The sequence below is a fragment of the Diabrotica virgifera genome, chromosome 9, assembly GCF_917563875.1.
Source record: "Diabrotica virgifera virgifera chromosome 9, PGI_DIABVI_V3a".
Lineage (NCBI taxonomy): Eukaryota > Metazoa > Arthropoda > Insecta > Coleoptera > Chrysomelidae > Diabrotica > Diabrotica virgifera.
The window spans coordinates 65,732,853-65,759,190 of NC_065451.1; the positions used below are offsets into that span (position 1 = coordinate 65,732,853).

At 34.3% G+C, this 26,338-nt stretch overlaps 1 protein-coding gene across 1 annotated transcript in view; it reads right to left on the bottom strand.

Moving 5' to 3' along the window:
• Positions 1 to 4,453: 4,453 nt before the first annotated feature.
• Positions 4,454 to 26,338, bottom strand: part of LOC126892575 (membrane-associated tyrosine- and threonine-specific cdc2-inhibitory kinase-like) — a 37,192-nt gene continuing 15,307 nt past the window's right edge. The window contains exon 2 of the mRNA XM_050662137.1: positions 4,454 to 4,598. The gene's annotated coding sequence lies outside the window, so the exon portion shown is untranslated. The remainder of the gene's footprint in view (positions 4,599 to 26,338) is intronic.

Consider the following 26,338-nt stretch of genomic DNA (forward strand, 5'->3'; position numbering starts at 1 on the left):
AAGAAACGCTTTTCTTTACTTACGAGCGACCAAAAATTAAAAATAATATAAAAAAATCAACTAAAAATCAAAAAAAAAATTGAAAAAATCTAACACATTCGTGAAAGAAAAGCGTGGCGCGTCTTCAGCTAATAAACGGTTTTCGACCCACCCTTTTCTTGTTCTCAGATATAGTTCTTGTTCTCAGATATGTGTTGAGCCTTGTACACAGTACCAAAGTACCCTTCCCCTAAAATTTCAACTGCCGAAAATATTTGAGAAAGGTACGGCTCTTCCAGCATCTTTGAGCGTCACTAAAATCCATAAAATATTCAATTAATTTTAACTCGGCAAGCATTTTCATCTTGTAAACATCCCTTTTATAAATTTTAACTTATTCAACTTTAAAAAACTTATAGCTAAATCAAGATATCTTATAAAAAAATTAAAAATATGAAACAAAACTTTTAAGAAACGCTTTTCTTTACTTACGAGCGACCAAAAATTAAAAATAATATAAAAAAAAATCAACTAAAAATAAAAAAAAAAATTGAAAAAATCTAACACATTCGTGAAAGAAAAGCGTGGCGCGTATTCATCGAATAAACGGCTTTCGTCCCACCCTTTTCTTTAACGAATGTGATTTTTTAAATTTTTTTACTTTTTGGTTGATTTTTTTATAGTATTTTTAATTTTAGTCACTCGTAACTACAAGAAGTCACTACAAAATTTTAGTCACTCGTAACAAGGGAGCGCTGGTTAAAGGATCATGGTGGATCCAGAGCTTGGTCACGAGGTCATGACCCCCCCCCAAACGAAAATAAGTATCAATTCAATAATCTAAAAAAAACGGAGAGCTGTCAAACAGAAAAAATTAGGCCCATCCAAAAAATCCAAAAAATAATTAAAAATCCACTTATCCTAGGGGTGTTAAGACTAAGCGACCTTGCATCAGAGAAAAGTAATTAAATCACCCTCAAGATCCATGACCCCCAAAAAAATTTCTGGATCCGCCACTGTAAAGGATGTAAAATAAATTGTTTTGACTTACCTCTCTTATCTCAACTATTGTGCCGAAATCAGCCAGTTTAAAGTTTTTTCCGTGTATTAGGATGTTATCATCCTTGATATCGTAATGGACCAAATGTCTTTCTGCCAGGTAGATGGAAGCGAGACATACATCACGGATGCAGTCCCAAAAGACGAATTCTGGAACATCATTGGCGATTTTAACGTATTTTACCAGACTCGTCTGGGATAACTGCATCATGAGGTATATGTCAGCTTCCTGTTCCCATCCCATGATGTAATTTACAATGTGGGGGTGGTACCCCACTTGTTCGAAATTTCTTATTTCTTTGAATATTTCGGATTCAGAAATTTTATCTGCTTTCAATTTTTTTTATGGCGTAGTTCTTGTTTTCAGATATGTGTTGAGCCTTGTACACAGTACCAAAGTACCCTTCCCCTAAAATTTCAACTGCCGAAAATATTTGAGAAAGGTACGGCTCTTCCAGCATCTTTGAGCGTCACTAAAATAGATAAAATATTCAATTAATTTTAACTCAGCAAACATTTTCATCTTGTAAACATGCCTTTTATAAATTTTAACTTATTCAACTTTAAAAAAGTTATAGCTAAATCAAGATATCTTATAAAAAAATTAAAAATATGAAACAAAACTTTTAAGAGACGCTTTTCTTTACTTACGAGCGACCAAAAATTAAAAATAATATAAAAAAAAAATCAACTAAAAATCAAAAAAAAAATTGAAAAAATCTAACACATTCGTGAAAGAAAAGCGTGGCGCGTCTTCATCGAATAAACGGCTTTCGTCCCACCCTTTTCTTTAACGAATGTGTTCAATTTTTTAAATTTTTTTGCTTTTTGGTTGATTTTTTATAGTATTTTTAATTTTAGTCACTCGTAACTACAAGAAGTCACTACAAAATTTTAGTCACTCGTAACAAGGGAGCGCTGGTTAAAGGATCATGGTAGATCCAGAGCGAGGGGTCACGGGGTCATGACCCCCTCCCCAAACGAAAATAAGTATGAATTCATTAATCCTAAAAAAACGGAGACCTGTCAAACAAGAAAAAATTAGGCCCATCCAAAAAATCCAAAAAATAATTGAAAACCCACTTATCCTAGGGGTGGTAAGACTAAGCGACCTTGCATCAGAGAAAAGTAATTAAATCACCCTCAAGATCCATGACCCCCAAAAAAATTTCTGGATCCGCCACTGTAGAGGATGTACAAATAAATTGTTTGACGTACCTCTCGTATCTCAACTATTGTGCCGAAATCAGCCACTTCTTTGTACCAGGTTTTTTCCGTGTATTAGGATGTTATTTTCCTTGATATCGTAATGGACCAAACGCCTTTCTGCCAGGTAGATAGAAGCGAGACATACATCACCGATGCAGTCCCAAAAGACGAATTCTGGAACATCATTGGTGATTTTAACGTAGTTTACCAGACTCGTGTGGGATAACTGCATCATGAGGTATATGTCAGCTTCCTGTTCCCATCCCATGATGTAATTTACAATGTGGGGGTGGTACCCCACGTGTTCGAAATTTCTTATTTCTTTGAATTTTTCGGATTCAGAAATTTTATCTGCTTTCAATTTTTTTATGGCGTAGTTCTTGTTGTCAGATATGTGTTCAGCCTTGTACACAGTACCAAAGTACCCTTCCCCTAAAATTTCAACTGCCGAAAATATTTGAGAAAGGTACGGATCTTCCAGCATCTTTGAGCGTCACTAAAATCCATAAAATATTCAATTAATTTTAACTCAGCAAGCATTTTCATCTTGTAAACATGCCTTTTATAAATTTTAACTTATTCAACTTTAAAAAACTTATAGCTAAATTAAGATATCTTATAAATAAATTAAAAATATGAAACAAAACTTTTAAGAAACGCTTTTCTTTAGTTACGAGTGACCAAAAATTAAAAATAATATAAAAAAAATAAACAAAAAATAAAAAAAAAATTGAAAAAATCTAACTCATTCGTGAAAGAAAAGCGTGGCGCGTCTTCATCGAATAAACGGTTTCGTCCCACCCTTTTCTTTAACAAATGTGTTCAATTTTTTAAATTTTTTTGCTTTTTGGTTGATTTATTTGTAGTATTTTTAATTTAAGTCACTTCTAACTACAAGAAGTCACTACAAAATTTTAGTCACTCGTAACAAGGGAGCGCTGGTTAAAGGATCATGGTGGATCCAGAGCGAGGGGTCACGGGGTCATGACCCCCCTTCCCCAAACGAAAATAAGTATCAATTCAATAATCTAAAAAAAAACGGAGAGCTGTCAAACAAAAAAAATCAGGCCCATCAAAAAAATCCAAAAAATAATTAAAAACCCACTTATCCTAGGGGTGGCAAGACTAAGCGACCTTGCATCAGAGAAAAGTAATTAAATCACCCTCAAGATCCATGACCCCCAAAAAAATTTCTGGATCCGCCACTGTAAAGGATGTAAAATAAATTGTTTTGACTTACCTCTCTTATCTCAACTATTGTGCCGAAATCAGCCAGTTTAAAGTTTTTTCCGTGTATTAGGATGTTATCATCCTTGATATCGTAATGGACCAAACGTCTTTCTGCCAGGTAGATCGAAGCGAGACATACATCACGGATGCAGTCCCAAAAGACGAATTCTGGAACATCATTGGTGATTTTAACGTAGTTTACCAGACTCGTTTGGGATAACTGCATCATTAGGTATATATCAGCTTCCTGTTCCCATATCATGATGTAATTTACAAGGTGGGGGTGGTACCCCACTTGTTCGAAATTTATTTCTTTGAATTTTTCGGATTCAGAAATTTTATCTGCTTTCAATTTTTTTATGGCGTAGTTCTTGTTGTCAGATATGTGTTGAGCCTTGAACACAGTACCAAAGTACCCTTCCCCTAAAATTTCAACTGCCGAAAATATTTGAGAAAAGTACGGCTCTTCCAGCATCTTTGGGCGTCACTAAAATCCATAAAATATTCAATTAATTTTAACTCAGCAAGCATTTTCATCTTGTAAACATGCCTTTTATAAACTTTAACTTATTCAACTTTAAAAAACTTATAGCTAAATCAAGATATCTTATAAAAAATTAAAAATGTGAAACAAAATAATTAATAAACGCTTTTCTTTAGTTACGAGTGACTAGAATTAAAAATAATATAAAAAAAATCAACTAAAAAGCAAAAAAAAAATTGAAAAACTCTAACACATTCGTGAAAGAAAAGCGTGGCGCGTCTTCATCGAATAAACGGTTTTCGTCCCACCCTTTTGTTTAACGAATATGTTAAATTTTTTAAATTTTTTTGCTTTTTGGTTGATTTATTTGTAGTATTTTTAATTTAAGTCACTTCTAACTACAAGAAGTCACTACAAAATTTTAGTCACTCGTAATAAGGGAGCGCTGGTTAAAGGATCATGGTGGATCCAGAGCGAGGGGTCACGGGGTCATGACCCCCCCCCCCAAACGAAAATAAGTATCAATTCAATAATCCTAAAAAACGTAGAGCTGTCAAACAAAAAAATTAGGCCCATCCAAAAAATCCAAAAAATAATTGAAATCCCACTTATCCTAGGGGTGGTAAGACTAAGCGACCTTGCATCAGAGAAAAGTAATTAAATCACCCTCAAGATCCATGACCCCCAAAAAAATTTCTGGATCCGCAACTGTAAAGGATGTAAAAATAAATTGTTTTGACTTACCTCTCTTATCTCAACTATTGTGCCGAAATCAGCCACTTCTTTGTACCAGGTTTTTTCCGTGTATTAGGATGTTATCATCCTTGATATCGTAATGGATCAAACGTCTTTCTGCCAGGTAGATGGAAGCGAGACATACATCACGGATGCAGTCCCAAAAGACGAATTCTGGAACATCATTGGTGATTTTAACGTAGTTTGCCAGACTCGTCTGGGATAACTGCATCATGAGGTATATGTCAGCTTCCTGTTCCCATCCCATGATGTAATTTACAATGTGGGGGTGGTACCACACTTGTTCGAAATTTCTTATTTCTTTGAATATTTCGGATTCAGAAATTTTATCTGCTTTCAATTTTTTTATGGCGTAGTTCTTGTGGTCAGATATGTGTTGAGCCTTGTACACAGTACCAAAGTGCCCTTCCCCTAAAATTTCAACTGCCGAAAATATTTGAGAAAGGTACGGCTCTTCCAGCATCTTTGAGCGTCACTAAAATCCATAAAATATTCAATTAATTTTAACTCAGCAAGCATTTTCATCTTGTAAACATGCCTTTTATAAATTTTAACTTATTCAACTTTAAAAAACTTATAGCTAAATCAAGATATCTTATAAAAAAATTAAAAATATGAAACAAAACTTTTAAGAAACGCTTTTCTTTAGTTATGAGTGACTAGAATTAAAAATAATATAAAAAAAATCAACTAAAAATCAAAAAAAAAATTGAAAAAATCTAACACATTCGTGAAAGAAAAGCGTGGCGCGTCTTCATCGAATAAACGGCTTTCGTCCCACCCTTTTCTTTAACAAATGTGATTTTTTAAATTTTTTTGCTTTTTGGTTGATTTTTTTATAGTATTTTTAATTTTAGTCACTCGTAACTACAAGAAGTCACTACAAAATTTTAGTCACTCGTAACAAGGGAGCGTTGGTTAAAGGATCATGATAGATCCAGAGCGAGGGGTCACGGGGTCATGACCCCCCCCCCCCCCAAACGAAAATAAGTATGAATTCAATAATCCTAAAAAAACGGAGACCTGTCAAACAAAAAAGAATTAGGCCCATCCAAAAAATCCAAAAAATAATTTAAAACCCACTTATCCTAGGGGTGGTAAGACTAAGCGACCTTGCATCAGAGAAAAGTAATTAAATCACCCTCAAGATCCATGACCCCCAAAAAAATTTCTGGAACCGCCACTGTAAAGGATGTAAAATAAATTGTTTTGACTTACCTCTCTTATCTCAACTATTGTGCCGAAATCAGCCAGTTTAAAGTTTTTTCCGTGTATTAGGATGTTACCATCCTTGATATCGTAATGGACCAAATGTCTTTCTGCCAGGTAGATGGAAGCGAGACATACATCACGGATGCAGTCCCAAAAGACGAATAGTGGAACATCATTGGTGATTTTAACGTAGTTTACCAGACTCGTCTGGGATAACTCCATCATGAGGTATATGTCAGCTTCCTGTTCCCATCCCATGATGTAATTTACAATGTGGGGGTGGTACCCCACTTGTTCCAAATTTATTATTTCTTTGAATATTTCGGATTTATTAATTTTATCTGCTTTCAATTTTTTATGGCGTAGTTCTTGTTCTCAGATATGTGTTGAGCCTTGTACACAGTACCAAAGTACCCTTCCCCTAAAATTTCAACTGCCGAAAATATTTGAGAAAGGTACGGCTCTTCAAGCATCTTTGAGCGTCACTAAAATCCATAAAATATTCAATTAATTTTAACTCAGCAAGCATTTTCATCTTGTAAACATGCCTTTTATAAATTTTAACTTATTCAACTTTAAAAAACTTATAGCTAAATCAAGATATCTTATAAAAAAATTAAAAATATGAAACAAAACTTTTAAGAAACGCTTTTCTTTACTTACGAGCGACCAAAAATTAAAAATAATATAAAAAAAAATCAACTAAAAATCAAAAAAAAAAATTGAAAAAATCTAACACATTCGTGAAAGAAAAGCGTGGCTCGTCTTCATCGAATAAACGGCTTTCGTCCCACCCTTTTCTTTAACGAATGTGTTCAATTTTTTAAATTTTTTTGCTTTTTGGTTGATTTTTTTATAGTATTTTTAATTTTAGTCACTCGTAACTACAAGAAGTCACTACAAAATTTTAGTCACTCGTAACAAGGGAGCGCTGGTTAAAGGATCATGGTAGATCCAGAGCGAAGGGTCACGGGGTCCCCCCCCAAACGAAAATAAGTATGAATTCATTAATCCTAAAAAAACGGAGACCTGTCAAACAAGAAAAAATTAGGCCCATCCAAAAAATCCAAAAAATAATTGAAAACCCACTTATCCTAGGGGTGGTAAGACTAAGCGACCTTGCATCAGAGAAAAGTAATTAAATCACCCTCAAGATCCATGACTCCCAAAAAAATTTCTGGATCCGCCACTGTAGAGGATGTACAAATAAATTGTTTGACGTACCTCTCGTATCTCAACTATTGTGCCGAAATCAGCCACTTCTTCGTACCAGGTTTTTTCCGTGTATTAGGATGTTATTATCCTTGATATCGTAATGGACCAAACGTCTTTCTGCCAGGTAGATAGAAGCGAGACATACATCACCGATGCAGTCCCAAAAGACGAATTCTGGAACATAATTGGTGATTTTAACGTAGTTTACCAGACTCGTGTGGGATAACTGCATCATGAGGTATATGTCAGCTTCCTGTTCCCATCCCATGATGTAATTTACAATGTGGGGGTGGTACCCCACGTGTTCGAAATTTCTTATTTCTTTGAATTTTTCGGATTCAGAAATTTTATCTGCTTTCAATTTTTTTATGGCGTAGTTCTTGTTGTCAGATATGTGTTGAGCCTTGTACACAGTACCAAAGTACCCTTCCCCTAAAATTTCAACTGCCGAAAATATTTGAGAAAGGTACGGCTCTTCCAGCATCTTTGAGCGTCACTAAAATAGATAAAATATTCAATTAATTTTAACTCGGCAAGCATTTTCATCTTGTAAACATGCCTTTTATAAATTTTAACTTATTCAACTTTAAAAAACTTATAGCTAAATCAAGATATCTTATAAAAAAATTAAAAATATGAAACAATACTTTTAAGAAACGCTTTTGTTTAGTTACGAGTGACTAAAATTAAAAATAATATAAAAAAATCAACTAAAAAGCAAAAAAAAAATTGAAAAAATCTAACACATTCGTGAAAGAAAAGCGTGGCGCATCTTCATCGAATAAACGGTTTTCTTCCCACTCTTTTCTTTAACGAATGTGTTAAATTTTTTAAATTTTTTTGCTTTTTTGTTGATTTTTTTTATAGTATTTTTAATTTTAGTTACTCGTAACTACAAGAAGTCACTACAAAATTTTACTCACTCGTAACAAGGGAGCGCTGGTTAAAGGATCATGGTAGATCCACCACTGTAAAAAAATATCTGGATCCGCCACTGTAAAGGATGTAAAATAAATTGTTTTGACTTACCTCTCTTATCTCAACTATTGTGCCGAAATCAGCCAGTTTAAAGTTTTTTCCGTGTATTTGGATGTTATCATCCTTGATATCGTAATGGACCAAACGTCTTTCTGCCAGGTAGATCGAAGCGAGACATACATCACGGATGCAGTCCCAAAAGACGAATTCTGGAACATCATTGGTGATTTTAACGTAGTTTACCAGACTCGTCTGGGATAACTGCATCATGAGGTATATGTCAGCTTCCTGTTCCCATCCCATGATGTAATATTCAATGTGGGGGTGGTACCCCACTTGTTCGAAATTTCTTATTCTTTGAATTTTTCGGATTCAGAAATTTTATCTGTTTTCAATTTTTTTATGGCGTAGTTCTTGTTGTTAGATATGTGTTGAGCCTTGAACACAGTATCAAAGTACCCTTCCGCTAAAATTTCAACTGCCGAAAATATTTGAGAAAAGTACGGCTCTTCCAGCATCTTTGGGCGTCACTAAAATCCATAAAATATTCAATTAATTTTAACTCAGCAAGCATTTTCATCTTGTAAACATGCCTTTTATAAACTTTAACGTATTCAGCTTTAAAAAACTTATAGCTAAATCAAGATATCTTATAAAAAAATTAAAAATATGAAACAAAATAATTAAGAAACGCTATTCTTTAGTTACGAGTGACTAGAATTAAAAATAATATAACATTTCACATTCGTGAAAGAAAAGCGTGGCGCGTCTTCATCGAATAAACGGTTTTCGTCCCACCCTTTTCTTTAACGAATGTGTTAAATTTTTAAAATTTTTTTGCTTTTTGGTTGATTTTTTTACAGTATTTTTAATTTTAGTCACTCGTAACTACAAGAAGTCACTACAAAAATTTTAGTCACTCGTAACAAGGGAGTGCTGGTTAAAGGATCATGGTGGATGCAGAGCGAGGGGTCACAGGGTCATGACCCCCCCCCCCCAAACGAAAATAAGTATCAATTCAATAATCCTAAAAAAACGGAGAGCTGTCAAACAAAAAAAAAATTAGGCCCAACCAAAAAATCCAAAAAATAATTGAAAACCCACTTATCCTAGGGGTGGTAAGACTAAGCGACCTTGCATCAGAGAAAAGTAATTAAATCATCCTCAAGATCCATGACCCCCAAAAAAATTTCTGGATCCGCCACTGTAAAGGATGCAAAAATAAATTGTTTTGACTTGCCTCTCTTATCTCAACTATTGTGCCGAAATCAGCCAGTTCTTTGTGCCAAGTTTTTTCCGTGTATTGGGATGTTATCATCCTTGATATCGTAATGGACCAAACGTCTTTCTGCCAGGTAGATGGACGCGAGACATACATCACGGATGCAGTCCCAAAATACGAATTCTGCAACATCATTGGTGATTTTAACGTAGTTTACCAGACTCGTCTGGGATAACTGCATCATGAGGTATATGTCAGCTTCCTGTTCCCATCCCATGATGTAATGTACAATGTGGGGGTGGTACCCCACTTGTTCGAAATTTCTTATTTCTTTGAATATTTCGGATTCAGAAATTTTATCTGCTTTCAATTTTTTTATGGCGTAGTTCTTGTTGTCAGATATGTGTTGAGCCTTGAACACAGTACCAAAGTACCCTTCCCCTAAAATTTCAACTGCCGAAAATATTTGAGAAAGGTATGGCTCTTCCAGCGTCTTTGAGCGTCACTAAAATCCATAAAATATTCAATTAATTTTAACTCAGCAAGCATTTTCATCTTGTAAACATGCCTTTTATAAATTTTAACTTATTCAACTTTAAAAAACTTATAGCTAAATCAAGATATCTTATAAAAAAAAAATTAAAAATATGAAACAAAACTTTTAAGAAACGCTTTTCTTTATTTACGAGTGACCAAAATTAAAAATAATATAAAAAAAATCAACTAAAAAGCAAAAAAAATTGAAAAAATCTAACACATTCGTGAAAGAAAAGCGTGGCGCGTCTTCATCGAATAAACGGTTTTCGTCCCACCCTTTTCTTTAACGAATGTGTTAAATTTTTTAAATTTTTTTGCTTTTTGGTTGATTTTTTTATAGTATTTTTAATTTTAGTCACTCGTAACTAAAAGAAGTCACTACAAAATTTTAGTCACTCGTAACAAGGGAGCGCTGGTTAAAGGATCATGGTGGATCCAGAGCGAGGGGTCACGGGGTCATGACCCCCCCCCAAACGAAAATAAGTATCAATTCAATAATCCTAAAAAAACGGAGAGCTGTCAAACAAAAAAAAATTAAGCCCATTCAAAAAAATCCAAAAAATAATTGAAAACCCACTTATCCTAGGGGTGGTAAGGACTAAGCGACCTTGCATCAGAGAAAAGTCATTAAATCACCCTAATGATCCATGACCCCCAAAAAAATTTCTGGATCCGCCACTGTAAAGGATGTAAAAATAAATTGTTTTAACTTACCTCTCTTATCTCAACTATTGTGCCGAAATCAGCCACTTCTTTGTACCAGGTTTTTTCCGTGTATTGGGATGTTATCATCCTTGATATCGTAATGGACCAAACGTCTTTCTGCCAGGTAGATGGAAGCGAGACATACATCACGGATGCAGTCCCAAAAGACGAACTCTGCAACATCATTGGTGATTTTAACGTAGTTTACCAGAGTCGTCTGGGATATCTGCATCATGAGGTATATGTCAGCTTCCTGTTCCCATCCCATGATGTAAATTACAATGTGGGGGTGGTACCCCACTTGTTCGAAATTTCTTATTTCTTTGAATATTTTGAATTCAGAAATTTTATCTGCTTTCAATTTTTTTATGGCGTAGTTCTTGTTGTCAGATATGTGTTGAGCCTTGAACACAGTACCAAAGTACCCTTCCACTAAAATTTCAACTGCGAAAATATTTGAGAAAGGTATGGCTCTTCCAGCGTCTTTGAGCGTCACTAAAATCCATAAAATATTCAATTAATTTTAACTCAGCAAGCATTTTCATCTTGTAAACATGCCTTTTATAAACTTTAACTTATTCAACTTTAAAAAACATAGAGATGAATCAAGATATATTATAAAAAAAATTAAAAATATGAAACAAAATTTTTAAGAAACGCTTTTCTTTAGTTACGAGTGACTAAAATTAAAAATAATATAAAAAAATCAACTAAAAAGCAAAAAAAAATTGAAAAAATCACACATTCGTGAAAGAAAAGCGTGGCGCGTCTTCAGCGAGTAAACGGTTTTCGTCCCACCCTTTTCATTAACGAATGTGTTAAATTTTTTAAATTTTTTCGCTTTTTGGTTGGTTTTTTTATAGTATTTTTAAGTTTAGTCATTCGTAACTACAAGAAGTCACTACAAAATTTTAGTCACTCGTAACAAGGGAGCGCTGGTTAAAGGATCATGGTGGATCCAGAGCGAGGGGTCACGGGGTCATGACCCCCCCCCCAAACGAAAATAAGTATCAATTCAATATTCCTAAAAAACGGAGAGCTGTCAAACAAAAAAAATTAGGCCCATCCAAAAAATCCAAAAAATAATTGAAAACCCACTTATCCTAGGGGTGGTAAGACTAAGCGACCTTGCATCAGAGAAAAGTAATTAAATCACCCTCAAGATCCATGACCCCCAAAAAAATTTCTGGATCCGCCACTGTAAAGGATGTAAAAATAAATTGTTTTGACTTACCTCTCTTATCTCAACTATTGTGCCGAAATCAGCCACTTCTTTGTACCAGGTTTTTTCCGTGTATTAGGATGTTATCATCCTTGATATCATAATGGACCAAACGTCTTTCTGCCAGGTAGATAGAAGCGAGACATACATCACGGATGCAGTCCCAAAAGACGAATTCTGGAACATCATTGGTGATTTTAACGTAGTTTACCAGACTCGTCTGGGATAACTGCATCATGAGGTATATGTCAGCTTCCTGTTCCCATCCCATGATGTAATTTACAATGTGGGGGTGGTACCACACTTGTTCGAAATTTCTTATTTCTTTGAATATTTCGGATTCAGAAATTTTATCTGCTTTCAATTTTTTTATGGCGTAGTTCTTGTTGTCAGATATGTGTTGAGCCTTGTACACAGTACCAAAGTACCCTTCCCCTAAAATTTCAACTGCCGAAAATATTTGAGAAAGGTACGGCTCTTCCAGTATCTTTGAGCGTCACTAAAATAGATAAAATATTCAATTAATTTTAACTCGGCAAGCATTTTCATCTTGTAAACATGCCTTTTATAAATTTTAACTTATTCAACTTTAAAAAACTTATAGCTAAATCAAGATATCTTATAAAAAAATTAAAAATATGAAACAATACTTTTAAGAAACGCTTTTCTTTAGTTACGAGTGACTAAAATTAAAAATAATATAAAAAAATCAACTAAAAAGCAAAAAAAAAAAATTGAAAAAATCTAACACATTCGTGAAAGAAAAGCGTGGCGCATCTTCATCGAATAAACGGTTTTCTTCCCACTCTTTTCTTTAACGAATGTGTTAAATTTTTTAAATTTTTTTGCTTTTTTGTTGATTTATTTTATAGTATTTTTAATTTTAGTTACTCGTAACTACAAGAAGTCACTACAAAATTTTACTCACTCGTAACAAGGGAGCGCTGGTTAAAGGATCATGGTAGATCCACCACTGTAAAAAAATATCTGGATCCGCCACTGTAAAGGATGTAAAATAAATTGTTTTGACTTACCTCACTTATCTCAACTATTGTGCCGAAATCAGCCACTTCTTTGTGCCAAGTTTTTTCCGTGTATTGGGATGTTATCATCCTTGATATCGTAATGGACCAAACGTCTTTCTGCCAGGTAGATGGAAGCGAGACATACATCACGGATGCAGTCCCAAAAGACGAATTCTGGAACATAATTGGTGATTTTAACGTAGTTTACCAGACCCGTCTGGGATAACTGCATCATGAGGTATATGTCAGCTTCCTGTTCCCATCCCATGATGTAATTTACCCACTTGTTCGAAATTTCTTATTTCTTTGAATTTTTCGGATTCAGAAATTTTATCTGCTTTCAATTTTTTTATGGCGTAGTTCTTGTTGTCAGATATGTGTTGAGCCTTGAACACAGTACCAAAGTGCCCTTCCCCTAAAATTTCAACTGCCGAAAATATTTGAGAAAGGTACGGCTCTTCCAGCGTCTTGAGTGTCACTAAAATCCATAAAATATTCAATTAATTTTAACTCAGCAAGCATTTTCATCTTGTAAACATGCCTTTTATAAACTTTAACTTATTCAACTTTAAAAAACATAGAGATGAATCAAGATATATTATAAAAAAAATTAAAAATATGAAACAAAATTTTTAAGAAACGCTTTTCTTTAGTTACGAGTGACTAAAATTAAAAATAATATAAAAAAATCAACTAAAAAGCAAAAAAAAATTGAAAAAATCACACATTCGTGAAAGAAAAGCGTGGCGCGTCTTTAGCGAGTAAACGGTTTTCGTCCCACCCTTTTCATTAACGAATGTGTTAAATTTTTTAAATTTTTTCGCTTTTTGGTTGGTTTTTTTATAGTATTTTTAAGTTTAGTCATTCGTAACTACAAGAAGTCACTACAAAATTTTAGTCACTCGTAACAAGGGAGCGCTGGTTAAAGGATCATGGTGGATCCAGAGCGAGGGGTCACGGGGTCATGACCCCCCCCCCAAACGAAAATAAGTATCAATTCAATATTCCTAAAAAACGGAGAGCTGTCAAACAAAAAAAATTAGGCCCATCCAAAAAATCCAAAAAATAATTGAAAACCCACTTATCCTAGGGGTGGTAAGACTAAGCGACCTTGCATCAGAGAAAAGTAATTAAATCACCCTCAAGATCCATGACCCCCAAAAAAATTTCTGGATCCGCCACTGTAAAGGATGTAAAAATAAATTGTTTTGACTTACCTCTCTTATCTCAACTATTGTGCCGAAATCAGCCACTTCTTTGTACCAGGTTTTTTCCGTGTATTAGGATGTTATCATCCTTGATATCATAATGGACCAAACGTCTTTCTGCCAGGTAGATAGAAGCGAGACATACATCACGGATGCAGTCCCAAAAGACGAATTCTGGAACATCATTGGTGATTTTAACGTAGTTTACCAGACTCGTCTGGGATAACTGCATCATGAGGTATATGTCAGCTTCCTGTTCCCATCCCATGATGTAATTTATAATGTGGGGGTGGTACCACACTTGTTCGAAATTTCTTATTTCTTTGAATATTTCGGATTCAGAAATTTTATCTGCTTTCAATTTTTTTATGGCGTAGTTCTTGTTGTCAGATATGTGTTGAGCCTTGTACACAGTACCAAAGTACCCTTCCCCTAAAATTTCAACTGCCGAAAATATTTGAGAAAGGTACGGCTCTTCCAGTATCTTTGAGCGTCACTAAAATAGATAAAATATTCAATTAATTTTAACTCGGCAAGCATTTTCATCTTGTAAACATGCCTTTTATAAATTTTAACTTATTCAACTTTAAAAAACTTATAGCTAAATCAAGATATCTTATAAAAAAATTAAAAATATGAAACAATACTTTTAAGAAACGCTTTTCTTTAGTTATGAGTGACTAGAATTAAAAATAATATAAAAAAATCAACTAAAAAGCAAAAAAAATTGAAAAAATCTAACACATTCGTGAAAGAAAAGCGTGGCGCGTCTTCAGCGAATAAACGGTTTTCGTCCCACCCTTTTCTTTAAGGAATGTGTTAAATTTTTTAAATTTTTTTGATTTTTGGTTGATTTTCTATACTATTTTTAATTTTAGTCACTCGTAACTACAAGAAGTCACTACGAAAATTTTAGTCACTCGTAACAAGGGAGCGCTGGTTAAAGGATCATGGTGGATCCAGAGCTTGGACACGAGGTCATGACCCCCCCCCCCCAAACGAAAATAAGTATCAACTCAATAATCTAAAAAAAAACGGAGAGCTATCAAACAGAAAAAATTAGGCCCATCCAAAAAATTCAAAAAATAATTAAAAACCCACTTATCCTAGGGGTGTTAAGACTAAGCGACCTTGCATCAGAGAAAAGTAATTAAATCACCCTCAAGATCCATGACCCCCAAAAAAATTTCTGGATCCGCCACTGTAAAGGATGTAAAATAAATTGTTTTGACTTACCTCTCTTATCTCAACTATTGTGCCGAAATCAGCCAGTTTAAAGTTTTTTCCGTGTATTAGGATGTTATCATCCTTGATATCGTAATGGACCAAATGTCTTTCTGCTAGGTAGATGGAAGCGAGACATACATCACGGATGCAGTCCCAAAAGACGAATTCTGGAACATCATTGGCGATTTTAACGTATTTTACCAGACTCGTCTGGGATAACTGCATCATGAGGTATATGTCAGCTTCCTGTTCCCATCCCATGATGTAATTTACAATGTGGGGGTGGTACCCCACTTGTTCGAAATTTCTTATTTCTTTGAATATTTCGGATTCAGAAATTTTATCTGCTTTCAATTTTTTTTATGGCGTAGTTCTTGTTCTCAGATATGTGTTGAGCCTTGTACACAGTACCAAAGTACCCTTCCCCTAAAATTTCAACTGCCGAAAATATTTGAGAAAGGTACGGCTCTTCCAGCATCTTTGAGCGTCACTAAAATAGATAAAATATTCAATTAATTTTAACTCAGCAAACATTTTCATCTTGTAAACATGCCTTTTATAAATTTTAACTTATTCAACTTTAAAAAACTTATAGCTAAATCAAGATATCTTATAAAAAAATTAAAAATATGAAACAAAACTTTTAAGAAACGCTTTTCTTTACTTACGAGCGACCAAAAATTAAAAATAATATAAAAAAAAATCAACTAAAAATAAAAAAAAAAAATTGAAAAAATCTAACACATTCGTGAAAGAAAAGCGTGGCGCGTCTTCATCGAATAAACGGCTTTCGTCCCCCCCTTTTCTTTAACGAATGTGTTCAATTTTTTAAATTTTTTTGCTTTTTGGTTGATTTTTTTATAGTATTTTTAATTTTAGTCACTCGTAACTACAAGAAGTCACTACAAAATTTTAGTCACTCGTAACAAGGGAGCGCTGGTTAAAGGATCATGGTAGATCCAGAGCGAGGGGTCATGGGGTCATGACCCCCTCCCCAAACGAAAATAAGTATGAATTCATTAATCCTAAAAAAACGGAGACCTGTCAAACAAGAAAAAATTAGGCCCATCCAAAAAATCCAAAAAATAATTGAAAACCCACTTATCCTAGGGGTGGTAAGACTAAGCGACCTTGCATCAGAGAAAAGTAATTAAATCACCCTCAAGATCCATGACCCCCAAAAAAATTTCTGGATCTGCCACTGTAGAGGATGTACAAATAAATTGTTTGACGTACCTCTCGTATCTCAACTATTGTGCCGAAATCAGCCACTTCTTTGTACCAGGTTTTTTCCGTGTATTAGGATGTTATTATCCTTGATATCGTAATGGACCAAACGTCTTTCTGCCAGGTAGATAGAAGCGAGACATACATCACCGATGCAGTCCCAAAAGACGAATTCTGGAACATCATTGGTGATTTTAACGTTGTTTACCAGACTCGTGTGGGATAACTGCATCATGAGGTATATGTCAGCTTCCTGTTCCCATCCCATGATGTAATTTGCAATGTGGGGGTGGTACCCCACGTGTTCGAAATTTCTTATTTCTTTGAATTTTTCGGATTCAGAAATTTTATCTGCTTTCAATTTTTTTATGGCGTAGTTCTTGTGGTCAGATATGTGTTGAGCCTTGTACACAGTACCAAAGTACCCTTCCCCTAAAATTTCAACTGCCGAAAATATTTGAGAAAGGTACGGCTCTTCCAGCATCTTTGAGCGTCACTAAAATCCATAAAATATTCAATTAATTTTAACTCAGCAAGCATTTTCATCTTGTAAACATGCCTTTTATAAATTTCAACTTATTCAACTTTAAAAAACTTATAGCTAAATCAAGATATCTTATAAAAAAATTAAAAATATGAAACAAAACTTTTAAGAAACGCTTTTCTTTACTTACGAGCGACCAAAAATTAAAAATAATATAAAAAAAAATCAACTAAAAATCAAAAAAAAAATTGAAAAAATCTAACACATTCGTGAAAGAAAAGCGTGGCGCGTCTTCATCGAATAAACGGTTTTCGTCCCACCCTTTTGTTTAACGAATATGTTAAATTTTTTAAATTTTTTTGCTTTTTGGTTGATTTATTTGTAGTATTTTTAATTTAAGTCACTTCTAACTACAAGAAGTCACTACAAAATTTTAGTCACTCGTAACAAGGGAGCGCTGGTTAAAGGATCATGGTGGATCCAGAGCGAGGGGTCACGGGGTCATGACCCCCCCCCCCCCCAAACGAAAATAAGTATCAATTCAATATTCCTAAAAAACGGAGAGCTGTCAAACAAAAAAAATTAGGCCCATCCAAAAAATCCAAAAAATAATTGAAAACCCACTTATCCTAGGGGTGGTAAGACTAAGCGACCTTGCATCAGAGAAAAGTAATTAAATCACCCTCAAGATCCATGACCTCCAAAAAAATTTCTGGATCCGCAACTGTAAGGATGTAAAAATAAATTGTTTTGACTTACCTCTCTTATCTCAACTATTGTGCCGAAATCAGCCACTTCTTTGTACCAGGTTTTTTCCGTGTATTAGGATGTTATCATCCTTGATATCGTAATGGACCAAACGTCTTTCTGCCAGGTAGATAGAAGCGAGACATACATCACCGATGCAGTCCCAAAAGACGAATTCTGGAACATCATTGGTGATTTTAACGTAGTTTACCAGACTCGTCTGGGATAACTGCATCATGAGGTATATGTCAGCTTCCTGTTCCCATCCCATGATGTAATTTACAATGTGGGGGTGGTACCACACTTGTTCGAAATTTCTTATTTCTTTGAATATTTCGGATTCAGAAATTTTATCTGCTTTCAATTTTTTTATGGCGTAGTTCTTGTGGTCAGATATGTGTTGAGCCTTGTACACAGTACCAAAGTACCCTTCCCCTAAAATTTCAACTGCCGAAAATATTTGAGAAAGGTACGGCTCTTCCAGCATCTTTGAGCGTCACTAAAATCCATAAAATATTCAATTAATTTTAACTCAGCAAGCATTTTCATCTTGTAAACATGCCTTTTATAAATTTTAACTTATTCAACTTTAAAAAACTTATAGCTAAATCAAGATATCTTATAAAAAAATTAAAAATATGAAACAAAACTTTTAAGAAACGCTTTTCTTTACTTACGAGTGACCAAAAATTAAAAATACTATAAAAAAAATCAACTAAAAATCAAAAAAAAAATTGAAAAAATCTAACACATTCGTGAAAGAAAAGCGTGGCGTGTCTTCATCGAATAAACGGCTTTCGTCCCACCCTTTTCTTTAACAAATGTGATTTTTTAAATTTGTTTGCTTTTTGGTTGATTTTTTTATAGTATTTTTAATTTTAGTCACTCGTAACTACAAGAAGTCACTACAAAATTTTAGTCACTCGTAACAAGGGAGCGCTGGTTAAAGGATCATGATAGATCCAGAGCGAGGGGTCACGGGGTCATGACCCCCCGCCCAAACGAAAATAAGTCTGAATTCAATAATCCTAAAAAAACGGAGACCTGTCAAACAAAAAAGAATTAGGCCCATCCAAAAAATCCAAAAAATAATTTAAAACCCACTTATCCTAGGGGTGGTAAGACTAAGCGACCTTGCATCAGAGAAAAGTAATTAAATCACCCTCAAGATCCATGACCCCCAAGAAAATTGCTGGAACCGCCACTGTAAAGGATGTAAAATAAATTGTTTTGACTTACCTCTCTTATCTCAACTATTGTGCCGGAATCAGCCAGTTTAAAGTTTTTTCCGTGTATTAGGATGTTATTGAGAGTAAAGAACCTCCTTGAGCCAAGAGATCCCGGTAGCTGATTGCAGTTTCGAAAAAGGTAGAACACAGCATCACGACAGAAGCAGGAACGAGAGCTATACCATCCTTGATATCGTAATGGACCAAATGTCTTTCTGCCAGGTAGATGGAAGCGAGACATACATCACGGATGCAGTCCCAAAAGACGAATAGTGGAACATCATTGGTGATTTTAACGTAGTTTACCAGACTCGTCTGGGATAACTCCATCATGAGGTATATGTCAGCTTCCTGTTCCCATCCCATGATGTAATTTACAATGTGGGGGTGGTACCCCACTTGTTCCAAATTTCTTATTTCTTTGAATATTTCGGATTCATTAATTTTATCTGCTTTCAATTTTTTATGGCGTAGTTCTTGTTCTCAGATATTTGTTGAGCCTTGTACACAGTACCAAAGTACCCTTCCCCTAAAATTTCAACTGCCGAAAATATTTGAGAAAGGTACGGCTCTTCAAGCATCTTTGAGCGTCACTAAAATCCATAAAATATTCAATTAATTTTAACTCAGCAAGCATTTTCATCTTGTAAACATGCCTTTTATAAATTTTAACTTATTCAACTTTAAAAAACTTATAGCTAAATCAAGATATCTTATAAAAAAATTAAAAATATGAAACAAAACTTTTAAGAAACGCTTTTCTTTAGTTATGAGTGACTAGAATTAAAAATAATATAAAAAAAATCAACTAAAAAGCAAAAAAAATTGAAAAAATCTAACACATTCGTGAAAGAAAAGCGTGGCGCGTCTTCATCGAATAAACGGCTTTCGTCTCACCCTTTTCTTTAACGAATGTGTTCAATTTTTTAAATTTTTTTGCTTTTTGGTTGATTTTTTTATAGTATTTTTAATTTTAGTCACTCGTAACTACAAGAAGTCACTACAAAATTTTAGTCACTCGTAACAAGGGAGCGCTGGTTAAAGGATCATGGTAGATCCAGAGCGAGGGGTCACGGGATCATGACCCCCCCTCCCCAAACGAAAATAAGTATCAATTCAATAATCTAAAAAAAAAACGGAGAGCTGTCAAACAAAAAAAATCAGGCCCATCAAAAAAATCCAAAAAATAATTAAAAACCCACTTATCCTAGGGGTGGTAAGACTAAGCGACCTTGCATCAGAGAAAAGTAATTAAATCACCCTCAAGATCCATGACCCCCAAAAAAATTTCTGGATCCGCCACTGTAAAGGATGTAAAATAAATTGTTTTGGCTTACCTCTCTTATCTCAACTATTGTGCCGAAATCAGCCACTTCTTTGTACCAGGTTTTTTCCGTGTATTAGGATGTTATCATCCTTGATATCGTAATGGACCAAACGTCTTTCTGCCAGGTAGATAGAAGCGAGACATACATCACCGATGCAGTCCCAAAAGACGAATTCTGGAACATCATTGGTGATTTTAACGTAGTTTACCAGACTCTTGTGGGATAACTGCATCATGAGGTATATGTCAGCTTCCTGTTCCCATCCCATGATGTAATTTACAATGTGGGGGTGGAACCCCACTTGTTTGAAATTTCTTATTTCTTTGAATTTTTCAGATTCAGAAATTTTATCTGCTTTCAATTTTTTTATGGCGTAGTTCTTGTTGTCAGATATGTGTTGAGCCTTGTACACAGTACCAAAGTACCCTTCCCCTAAAATTTCAACTGCCGAAAATATTTGAGAAAGGTGACAGCATCTTCCAGCATCTTTGAGCGTCACTAAAATCCATAAAATATTCAATTAATTTTAACTCAGCAAGCATTTTCATCTTGTAAACATGCCTTTTATAAATTTTAACTTATTCAACTTTAAAAAACTTATAGCTAAATCAAGATATCTTATAAAAAAATTAAAAATATGAAACAAAACTTTTAAGAAACGCTTTTCTTTAGTTACGAGTGACTAGAATTAAAAATAATATAAAAAAAATCAACTAAAAATAAAACAAAAATTGAAAAAATCTAACACATTCGTGAAAGAAAAGCGTGGCGCGTCTTCATCGAATAAACGGTTTTCGTCCCACCCTTTTGTTTAACGAATGTGTTAAATTTTCTAAATTTTTTTTGGTTTTTGGTTGATTTAATTATAGTATTTTTAATTTAAGTCACTTCTAACTACAAGGAGTCACTACAAAATTTTAGTCACTCGTAACAAGGGAGCGCTGGTGAAAGGATCATGGTGGATCCAGAGCGAGGGGTCACGCGGTCATGACCCCCCAAACGAAAATAAGTATCAATTCAATATTCCTAAAAAAACGGAGAGCTGTCAAACAAAAAAAATTAGGCCCATCCAAAAAATCCAAAAAATAATTGAAAACCCACTTATTCTATGGGTGGTAAGACTAAGAGACCTTGCATCAGAGAAAAGTAATTAAATCACCCTCAAGATCCATGACCCCCAAAAAAATTTCTGGATCCGCCACTGTCGAGGATGTAAAAATAAATTGTTTCGACGTACCTCTCTTATCTCAACTATTGTGCCGAAATCAGCCACTTCTTTGTACCAGGTTTTTTCCGTGTATTAGGATGTTATTATCCTTGATATCGTAATGGACCAAACGTCTTTCTGCCAGGTAGATAGAAGCGAGACATACATCACCGACGTAGTCCCAAAAGACGAATTCTGGAACATCATTGGTGATTTTAACGTAGTTTACCAGACTCGTGTGGGATAACTGCATCATGAGGTATATGTCAGCTTCCTGTTCCCATCCCATGATGTAATTTACAATGTGGGGGTGGTACCCCACTTGTTCGAAATTTCTTATTTCTTTGAATTTTTCGGATTCAGAAATTTTATCTGCTTTCAATTTTTTTATGGCGTAGTTCTTGTTGTCAGATATGTGTTGAGCCTTGTACACAGTACCAAAGTACCCTTCCCCTAAAATTTCAACTGCCGAAAATATTTGAGAAAGGTACGGCTCTTCCAGCATCTTTGAGCGTCACTAAAATCCATAAAATATTCAATTAATTTTAACTCAGCAAGCATGTTCATCTAGTAAACATGCCTTTTATAAATTTTAACTTATTCAACTTTAAAAAACTTATAGCTAAATCAAGATATCTTATAAAAAAATTAAAAATTTGATACAAAACTTTTAAGAAACGCATTTCTTTAGTTACGAGTGACCAAAAATTAAAAATAATATAAAAAATCAACTAAAAATAAAAAAAAAATTGAAAAAATCTAAAACATTCGTGAAAGAAAAGCGTGGCGCGTCTTCAGCGAATAAACGGTTTTCGTCCCACCCTTTTCATTAACGAATGTGTTAAATTTTTTAAATTTTTTGGCTTTTTGGTTGGTTTTTTTATAGTATTTTTAAGTTTAGTCATTCGTAAATACAAGAAGTCACTACAAAATTTTAGTCACTCGTAACAAAGGGAGCGCTGGTTAAAGGATCATGGTGGATCCAGAGCGAGGGGTCACGGGGTCATGGCCCCCCCCCCAAACGAAAATAAGTATCAATTCAATATTCCTAAAAAACGGAGAGCTGTCAAAAAAAAACATTAGGCCCATCCAAAAAATCCAAAAAATAATTGAAAACCCACTTATCCTAGGGGTGGTAAGACTAAGCGACCTTGCATCAGAGAAAAGTAATTAAATCACCCTCAAGATCCATGACCCCCAAAAAAATTTCTGGATCCGCCACTGTAAAGGATGTAAAAATAAATTGTTTTGACTTACCTCTCTTATCTCAACTATTGTGCCGAAATCAGCCACTTCTTTGTACCAGGTTTTTTCCGTATATTAGGATGTTATCATCCTTGATATCGTAATGGACCAAACGTCTTTCTGCCAGGTAGATAGAACCGAGACATACATCACGGATGCAGTCCCAAAAGACGAATTCTGGAACATCATTGGTGATTTTAACGTAGTTTACCAGACTCGTCTGGGATAACTGCATCATGAGGTATATGTCAGCTTCCTGTTCCCATCCCATGATGTAATTTACAATGTGGGGGTGGTACCCCACTTGTTCGAAATTTCTTATTTCTTTGAATATTTCGGATTCAGAAATTTTATCTGCTTTCAATTTTTTTATGGCGTAGTTCTTGTTGTCAGATATGTGTTAAGCCTTGTACACAGTACCAAAGTACCCTTCCCCTAAAATTTCAACTGCCGAAAATATTTGAGAAAGGTACGGCTCTTCCAGCATCTTTGAGCGTCACTAAAATCCATAAAATATTCAATTAATTTTAACTCAGCAAGCATTTTCATCTTGTAAACATGCCTTTTATAAATTTTAACTTATTCAACTTTAAAAAACTTATAGCTAAATCAAGATATCTTATAAAAAAATTAAAAATATGAAACAAAACTTTTAAGAAACGCTTTTCTTTAGTTATGAGTGACTAGAATTAAAAATAATATAAAAAAAATCAACTAAAAAGCAAAAAAAATTGAAAAAATCTAACACATTCGTGAAAGAAAAGCGTGGCGCGTCTTCAGCGAATAAACGGTTTTCGTCCCACCCTTTTCTTGTTCTCAGATATAGTTCTTGTTCTCAGATATGTGTTGAGCCTTGTACACAGTACCAAAGTACCCTTCCCCTAAAATTTCAACTGCCGAAAATATTTGAGAAAGGTACGGCTCTTCCAGCATCTTTGAGCGTCACTAAAATCCATAAAATATTCAATTAATTTTAACTCAGCAAGCATTTTCATCTTGTAAATATGCCTTTTATAAATTTTAACTTATTCAACTTTAAAAAACTTATAGCTAAATTAAGATATCTTATAAATAAATTAAAAATATGAAACAAAACTTTTAAGAAACGCTTTTCTTTAGTTACGAGTGACCAAAAATTAAAAATAATATAAAAAAAATCAACTAAAAATAAAAAAAAATTGAAAAAATCTAACTCATTCGTGAAAGAAAAGCGTGGCGCGTCTTCATCGAATAAACGGTTTCGTCCCACCCTTTTCTTTAACAAATGTGTTCAATTTTTTAAATTTTTTTGCTTTTTGGTTGATTTTTTTATAGTATTTTTAATTTTAGTCACTCGTAACTACAAGAAGTCACTACAAAAATTTTAGTCACTCGTAACAAGGGAGCGCTGGTTAAAGGATCATGGTGGATCCAGAGCTTGGTCACGGGGTCATGACCCCCCCTCCCCAAACGAAAATAAGTATCAATTCAATAATCTAAAAAAAACGGAGAGCTGTCAAACAAAAAAAATCAGGCCCATCAAAAAAATCCAAAAAATAATTAAAAACCCACTTATCCTAGGGGTGGCAAGACTAAGCGACCTTGCATCAGAGAAAAGTAATTAAATCACCCTCAAGATCCATGACCCCCAAAAAAATTTCTGGATCCGCCACTGTAAAGGATGTAAAATAAATTGTTTTGACTTACCTCTCTTATCTCAACTATTGTGCCGAAATCAGCCAGTTTAAAGTTTTTTCCGTGTATTAGGATGTTATCATCCTTGATATCGTAATGGACCAAACGTCTTTCTGCCAGGTAGATCGAAGCGAGACATACATCACGGATGCAGTCCCAAAAGACGAATTCTGGAACATCATTGGTGATTTTAACGTAGTTTACCAGACTCGTCTGGGATAACTGCATCATGAGGTATATATTAGCTTCCTGTTCCCATATCATGATGTAATTTACAATGTGGGGGTGGTACCCCACTTGTTCGAAATTTATTTCTTTGAATTTTTCGGATTCAGAAATTTTATCTGCATTCAATTTTTTTATGGCGTAGTTCTTGTTGTCAGATATGTGTTGAGCCTTGTACACAGTACCAAAGTACCCTTCCCCTAAAATTTCAACTGCCGAAAATATTTGAGAAAAGTACGGCTCTTCCAGCATCTTTGGGCGTCACTAAAATCCATAAAATATTCAATTAATTTTAACTCAGCAAGCATTTTCATCTTGTAAACATGCCTTTTATAAACTTTAACTTATTCAACTTTAAAAAACTTATAGCTAAATCAAGATATCTTATAAAAAAATTAAAAATGTGAAACAAAATAATTAAGAAACGCTTTTCTTTAGTTACGAGTGACTAGAATTAAAAATAATATAAAAAAAATCAACTAAAAAGCAAAAAAAAATTGAAAAAATCTAACACATTCGTGAAAGAAAAGCGTGGCGCGTCTTCATCGAATAAACGGTTTTCGTCCCACCCTTTTGTTTAACGAATGTGTTAAATTTTTTAAATTTTTTTGCTTTTTGGTTGATTTATTTATAGTATTTTTAATTTAAGTCACTTCTAACTACAAGAAGTCACTACAAAATTTTAGTCACTCGTAACAATGGAGCGCTGGTTAAAGGATCATGGTGGATCCAGAGCTTGGTCACGGGGTCATGACCCCCCCTCCCCAAACGAAAATAAGTATCAATTCAATAATCTAAAAAAAACGGAGAGCTGTCAAACAAAAAAAATCAGGCCCATCAAAAAAATCCAAAAAATAATTAAAAACCCGCTTATCCTAGGGGTGGCAAGACTAAGCGACCTTGCATCAGAGAAAAGTAATTAAATCACCCTCAAGATCCATGACCCCCAAAAAAATTTCTGGATCCGCCACTGTAAAGGATGTAAAATAAATTGTTTTGACTTACCTCTCTTATCTCAACTATTGTGCCGAAATCAGCCAGTTTAAAGTTTTTTCCGTGTATTAGGATGTTATCATCCTTGATATCGTAATGGACCAAACGTCTTTCTGCCAGGTAGATCGAAGCGAGACATACATCACGGATGCAGTCCCAAAAGACGAATTCTGGAACATCATTGGTGATTTTAACGTAGTTTACCAGACTCGTCTGGGATAACTGCATCATGAGGTATATATCAGCTTCCTGTTCCCATATCATGATGTAATTTACAATGTGGGGGTGATACCCCACTTGTTCGAAATTTATTTCTTTGAATTTTTCGGATTCAGAAATTTTATCTGCTTTCAATTTTTTTATGGCGTAGTTCTTGTTGTCAGATATGTGTTGAGCCTTGAACACAGTACCAAAGTACCCTTCCCCTAAAATTTCAACTGCCGAAAATATTTGAGAAAAGTACGGCTCTTCCAGCATCTTTGGGCGTCACTAAAATCCATAAAATATTCAATTAATTTTAACTCAGCAAGCATTTTCATCTTGTAAACATGCCTTTTATAAACTTTAACTTATTCAACTTTAAAAAACTTATAGCTAAATCAAGATATCTTATCAAAAAATTAAAAATGTGAAACAAAATAATTAAGAAACGCTTTTCTTTAGTTACGAGTGACTAGAATTAAAAATAATATAAAAAAAATCAACTAAAAA